This window comes from Carica papaya, chromosome 7 (assembly GCF_054855325.1).
Source record: "Carica papaya isolate Zhongbai chromosome 7, ASM5485532v1, whole genome shotgun sequence".
In the NCBI taxonomy this organism is placed as follows: Eukaryota; Viridiplantae; Streptophyta; class Magnoliopsida; order Brassicales; family Caricaceae; genus Carica; species Carica papaya.
The window spans coordinates 23,630,862-23,638,731 of NC_142315.1; positions in this window are offsets into that span (position 1 = coordinate 23,630,862).

The following is a 7,870-nucleotide window of genomic DNA, read 5'->3' on the forward strand; positions in this document are numbered from 1 at the left end:
TGTAGAAATGTGTACGTACGTATACAATGTATATGTATAGGGTACATGAACGTCTGAAAAATTGTGGAGCTACTTATCCACCAAGTTGCTAAACAATCTACTTTATATACTATTTCAAAAAAAAAAAAAATTCTTATTTTAATATTTATTTTAGAATGCAATAAGGACTTTTGAGTGGTCAAGTTCAAAGTAATTAATTAACCCAAATCAAATTTTGTAACTTAATTTTCTCCGCGTGTTAAAATAGATGAACACTATTTATTTCTCTTTTCTCAATTTGGTCGTATATGGCTTGTCCTTTTTGAGACTCAATTTTGTCTGCCAATATATACGTACACATATATGTACACACACACACACACACACACACACACACATATATATATATAAAGAAAGTTTAGACGTGATTAAGTAAGGAACAATTGGATTAGAAAGAGGCACGCATATAATTATATTGTTTTGTTGACATAATTATGTTTTGGGATTTGTGATTTTTAATTTGTAATATTATTATTTTTTGTCTTTTTCCCAATTTTAGCAAACTAATATTACTGACTAGATTGATAGTGGGAAATTTAAGATATTAGTATCAATTTAGATTTTAAAATATAAAAATAAAATTAATATGATAATATATATAATGCTAATTTATTTAATTTTTTAAATATAAAAATATAGTTTACTTTTTAATTTGACTGAAAATTATGCATTATTCAATTTTTTAATACTAGAGAATTTTGCCAGAACAAACATTGCATTCTTATATGGCGTTGGAGGGATATGGGTAATATAGTAAATTCACACTAATTTCTTATGAAATTGTAAATTTTGTAAAAATTTAGTATTTTCCCCCTAAAAAGAAATTAGATTAATCATAAAAAAAAAAGGAAAAAGAAAGGAACCAACGGTGACCACTTGATCCAAATACTTTGGTCTCCGAAGAAAATGACGTGCGTAGAACAGTCCGATCATGTCATAATTGTATGGTTCTCAAAGTAGCAAACACTCCACGAGACCAAAGTAAGATACTGTCTTTCTTTTGCTTGTCAACCCCATATATATCTACTTATACATTTTTAGTTTGGCACTAAGATATATATATATACACATATGTACATATTCTCCGACTAATTTTTTGGTGCTATTAGAGTAAGTTAACATTTTTATTGATATTATGCTTAATTGAGAATTAAATGTAATTAGATGTAAATGTGGGGTTAGTTACATGATCAGCAAAAGTTAGTTTTTATCTCTCTATATATAAATACTTCCCCCACCCCACATTACTCTCTCTCTCTCTCAACTTCTCGAATGTTCTTCTTCAAGCTTCACTAATTTCGGCAAAATCTCTTTTGATTTTCATTCATTCTTCTTACATTTAATTTTATTTTCCTCGTAAAATCTAATATGGCTGCAGAACAATAACAATTTTTATGATTGCATCGTAATTAACATCAAAGAAGAAACCCTAGAATCAAAGAATAATTTATTCTAAAATTTGAGCAACCGAAGAACTCATCAAGAAATTTAAAGAAAACAAAAAAGTTAACATGGATACTACATCAGTTAATCTAGATTCATCAAAGTTGGAAGAAATTCTTGTAAATCCATTTTACCTACACCTGAATAAAAGTTTGTCGCTCCTGCTCACTTATGTCCATGTTGACGAGTAGTAACTTTCACTCTTGATCAAGATTAATGAGAGTGACATTGTTTTGAAAATAAAACTTAAGTTTGTAGATGGTTCTATTCTGACCCTGAATAAAAATGATCCAATTTATAAAGTATGGGAACGATGTAACACCATTGTTCTTTTTTGGATTGTGATGTCATTGTCTCTTTAGATAATACAGAGTGTAACTTGGATAGATTATGTAAAGAATTTATATAAGAATTTGCACAATAGATTTGCATAAGGAGATGTAGTCAAAATATCAAATATTTAAGAAGAAATCTACTCCTTAAAGCATGGTACATACTCTGTTACTAGATATTTTACTCAAATATAGATATTATGGGATGAGTCATTGAATTTGAGGCCAATACGTGCATGTGATTGTACAACACAGTGTACATGAAATGTTGTTACTGTTACTAGAAAGTATTAGGAATAAGATATTGTGATCAGATTTCTCAAAGGACTAGACAAGTTCATTAATATAGTTAATATCCAAATTCTACTCATAGACAATCGCCTGGCTTGAACAAGGTGTTTGCTCTAATTTTACCACATGAAAGAAGTTTAAATATATGAATTTTTATGCAAAAATTTGAGCCAAATGGCCTATATGCAAATAAATAGAACTTCTTCTGGAGGAATTAGTGTTAAAAGGCCAACGTGTACACACTGTGGTTTGATGGAGCATACAGTGGATAAATGTTATAAGAAAGATGAATATCCACTTGCATATAAACCTGTCCAGTATTAGAATAATTAATTTTTAAATTGTGCATAATCACAAGAAAGTAAAAATAAAAAAAAACCACATAATAATTAACATAGTTCGATAGTGTGCCTTAATTCATGGACAAAAACAACAAGAAAGTTCTTTACTATGATAATTTTAGAGAATACATCACCAATTAGCTAACAGTATAATACATAAAGAACTAAGTTTCTTTTTTTCTCACAGAACTTTCCAGAATATACATAAAATAATCTCCACGATAATTACAGAAATATTCTTATGATCAAATATGATATCCCCAGAATTTAGCCACATCTAAAAATCTTTCCCTCAGCTAGAATTATTTTTAACATCAAATAACATGATCGTCTTATCATTCTGTCTTGCCACAATGTCTGCTCGAGGCACTAGTGAGTATTTCTTACTCCAACTGAGTTTAGACAGTGCATAAACTTGTTAACTGGGATTGCTTTGGTCATCATATATGCAGGATTTTCCTGTGTAGATACCTGTTGCACAACTACAATATCTTGTGCTACAATGTCCTAAATGAAATGATATTTGATGTTAATATACTTTATTTGCTCATGGTACATCAGGTTCTTGGTGTGATGTATGACACTTTGACTATTATAAAACATAGTCAGATTTTTGTATGTTAACCCAAGATCACTCACAAAACCTTGTAGCCAAATAGCCTCTTTTACTACTTATGTTAAAGCAATAAATTCAGCATCTGCGTTAGATAAGACTATTGTAGCTTGCGATGTTTCCTTTCAGCTAATAACACTTCTAGATAGAGTAAATAAGTAGTAACCTATAAGAGATCTCATCCTATCCAAATCCCATGTATAGTCTGAATCCACATAACCTACAATTGAGTCACTCATATTGGTTTTGTCAAATATCATACCCACATCTGTTGTACTTTTTAAGTACCTTAAAATCCATTTCATTGTTTGTTAATGTTGTTTATTAGGATACGCCACGTATATTGGATATATGTTCCATGTCTTTATCTGTTTTTGATGACATATATGCAGATAACTTGAAGTGGATATTAAATTAAATAATTACGGACTTTGCATTACTCATATTAAAACGTCGCAATACCTTTTCAACATATGATTGTTGGACAAGAAAAGTTTTTCAGTACTTCTATCTCAAGTAATCTCCATTCCTAATATTTTTCTTGCTATACCCAAATCTTTCATCTCAAACTCTTCACCTAACTATTTTTCAAAGTATCAATTTGTGATATGCTTTTAGCTACAATAAGCATGTCATCTATATACAGTAATAAGTAAATAACACAATCATATAAGAATCTCTTATGATAGACACAACTATCGCAGGCACTACGAATGAAACCATTATGTTTAATGAATGTATCAAATCTCTTGCACCATTATTTAGGAGAATGTTTTAAGCCATACAAAGATTTTTTAAGTAGATAAATATATTTTTCTATATCTAGAATGACAAATCCATCAAGTTGACTCATATAGAACTGCTCATCCAACTCATCATGTAGAAAGGTAGTTTTTACATCTAGCTATTCTAGCTTTAAATCATGAAGAATGACCATAACAAGTAAGACTCTAATAGAACTGTGCTTCATAACTAGGGAGAACACTTCATTGAAGTCGATCCCTTCTTGTTGAGTAAAGCCTTTAATAACTAGTCAAGCCTTGTATCGATGCACTTTTGTCCTCAGAATGCCTTCCTTCGTCTTAAAAATCCTTTTACAACCTACTAAATTATGTCTCTTTAGTAATGACATAAGCTTCCAAGACTAATTCTTGTGAAGTAACTCAATTTCTTCACCAATTCATTGATCTATTCAAAATTCAATACACTTAAAAACATGCAGTGACTCTAATTGGGCTTCGTGTATTGATTTATGTAAATCTATAGCCATGTTATGTGTTTGACGTAGGAGGGATTTGGAAAGATTGTAATACTCTTAATTAAAATAAAAAATCTTTATTGTCTAATTCATCCTCCGTATTTGATTCTACACCCACTAGTAGGGAATGCAAAAATAAGGTAATTAAAAAATTAAAAAAAGGAAAAAGAGGGATGTCGTGACTTATCCAATAAGTCGATCCTTGATTCTTTACCTCAATAAAACTTCGAAAGCTCTTTAACTTGAAGAATTTGAAGAACTCTAACAAAATTAGCAAATCTCACAAAATTAGCTTTGCTAATTTTAAAGAAGCTAAAAGCTTGAACTTTATTAATTTTTGAAAGTTGGGCATGTAGGGCACACATGTCTTCGTATCCACTTTCCAGTGGGTTCGCCAACAATGCTCCCACTGGCACTCAAAGTTCTGCAAGTGTTCTGCTCACCTTGGGACTCTTTTCTGGATGAGTATTTAGGGTTGCGGGATATCACATCAGTGTTTTTCTTCGAGATGTTTTTATATCTTGAAAAATATAGAAGCAACAAACTATATCCAAAATATCTTCCAATGCTGAAAATCATGTTCTTGCTGTAGAAACTTGTGAATTACAATAGTTGAAGTATTTGTTCACCGACTTACATATATCTTATCAAATATCAATTTTATATTATGATAATTTATTTGCCATCAAGATTGTTAAAAATTCAGTCTTCTATGAATGCACCAAACATATTGAGATTGATTGTCATGTTATCCACCAAAAGATTTCTTATGGACTTATTCACTTGGTGTTGCTTCCATCGTTTCACCAACTAGTAGACTACTTTACAGAGTCTCTTTCTGTTTCTCACTTTCTGAACACTGTGACCAAGCTGGGTATACAGAAATTTGTATACTCTATCTTGAGAGGGGCTATTAGAGTAGTTAATAGTGTTGTTAAGATTTTGATTAGTTAATAATTAAGTGTAATTAGATGTAAATGTGGGGTTAGTTATGTAATAAGCTATAAGCTATTTTTTCTCTCTCTGTATAAATATTTCTCCCATCCCACATTAATAAACTGTTCCTGAAATTCATTTCTTCTAATTTCCTATTACTCTCCAATTTCTTCTTCAAACCTCACTGATTTCATCAAAATCTCTCTCAATTTTCGTTCATTCCTCTACATTCAACTATATTTACATTGTAAAATCTACATTAGGTGCTAAAATTAACACTTATAAAAATTACATCTGAATAATGAAGATAAAGGGTCTATGCGTAATTGGATTAAAGCTTATATATGTATATATGTATGTATATATCTATAATGGAGTGGGAGGATAACAAATTGAAATTTAATTTTGCCAGCTGGTAGCATTATAAATGGTTATGGATGAGGTACTTCAATTCCCTACCTGTAATCCAATTAAATAACAAACTGAAATACTTTGAGGGACAAGTGATAATTGATGAAGAGTTTTTTTTTTTTTTTTTTCCCTGAAATTAAGAATTTTTGGCCATATATGTACATATATGTATGTACATATATATATATGTATTCATAAATATATATATATGTACATACATACATACACGCGTATGTGGAAGAAGGAAAATAAGGACTAAGAAGACTTGGAAAGTGGGGAACAAGTGATTGACTGATATACACACTCATAGTTGATAATTCACTGGAGTCAATAGTCATATATGTATTCATAAAAGTCATATGTATATATACATATAAGCATGTCCCTATGAAGGAGGTATCAATCACTCAAATGCAAGGTTACATGCTTGTACAACTTGAGGCACTTTGGTCTTGCCTACTGACTTTTCAATCCTTCCCAACAAAATAATCAATTATTTTTCTTCAACAACTATCAATTAAATTAAACCTTGATAGTGAGATTACACATCTCTTGTTTTTTTATGCATGGACAAATTTTCTTTCTATTTAAATATAGCTTATTATAGATGTATTATTGATATAAAATCAAATTGGACCAAATATCTAATGCTTATATCTATACATTGGATTAGACCAATTTGGGTTGATTCAATCTCTTTTTAATTGAATTTTATAAATTTAATGCAAAAATAAAATAAATTAAAAAATTCCAATAATTTCTTTATTAGTTTACATAAATATAAAAACTAAATTAAAATTCTGTTAGTCAAATAATATAACTATATATAAGTACTTTTACATTACACTTCAAATTAAAATTATTTCAAGCTTAAATTCCATCAGCTCAACTTTCACCCACTATGTAATACCCGCAATTAATTTTAAGAGTTTAAAATTAATATACAAAATATAATTTTTTAATTTATGAATTTTATTCAATGTAAAAAAATTAAAAAAATATGTGAATGATGAAATTAAAAATAATTTTGAAAAAAATAGGTGAAAATTTAGGTTCTGCATGTGTTTTTGAAAGAAAAATCAGAAACTATGAGTCAAAACACAATTAAAAAAAATTATGCCACGTAGAACCGCTCAGTCAGTAGCCCCGACGAACCAGAGCGCGTTGCGTGGCGAGGCATGCTGACGCGGTGCCATGCGGGAGGCCATGCTGGCAATCCATATGCTCGCGATCGGATGATTCGGATTTGTTCCCGCACGCGTGGACGGTCTGAATCCGTTCCCTCCTCAAGCGCGATCGCAGCAGCGGTTTGTTTTGGACTGGCCGTTTTCGGCCGATTTTATACTCATCCCTGCGATTGGATCTAAACCATTCATCTCGATTTGATCTGGACCATATGATCGCATTTAAAGGGAGAATGGATTCGGATCGTCCACATGCGCGAGAACAAATCTGGACCGTCCGATGCGGTAATGCGGATAGCCAGTGTTGCCTTCCGTGTGGCATCGCGGCAGCGTGCCTTGTCACATGGCGCACTTCGATTCGTCGGGGCTGTTGACTGGGCGTCCTACGTGGCACATTTTTTCTAAATTACGTTTTGACTTTTAGTTTCTTATTTTTCTTTCAAAAATACTCTAGAACCTAAATTTTCACCATTTTTTTCCAAAATTATTTTCAATTTCATCATCCACCTATTTTTTTCATTTTATATTAAATAAAAATTAAAAAATTAAAAAATAAATTTTCATACATTAATTTTAAATTTTTTAAAATTAATTAAGGGTATTACAACTCTCCTCCCCCTTAAAAGAAATTTGGTCCCTCAAATTTATCTCTCTCTCATTCAATCAAACAGTTGGGGATATTGGGCTCTGAAGTCTGATTCTACCTCTCATGTGATCTCTTTCTGTGTGTGATTCTACCATAGGACCTTAACAAAGAGAATTTCTCGGTTGTGAAGTACTTTGCTCTTTTGGTCTACAATACCGACCGGTACCCCTCGAAGGACATATCCTCCTGAAGTAAAAGTGGCTCGTGGGCCAAGATGTGAGAGGAGTCCGGGTTGTACTTGCGTAGCATGGACACATGAAACACATTATGGGCCTGGAAAATTCTGAAGGCAGTGCTAGTCTGTAGGCGGCGGTGCTAATTCTATCTAAGATCTCAAATGGCCCAATAAATCGAGGATTTAATTTCTTCCTCATGC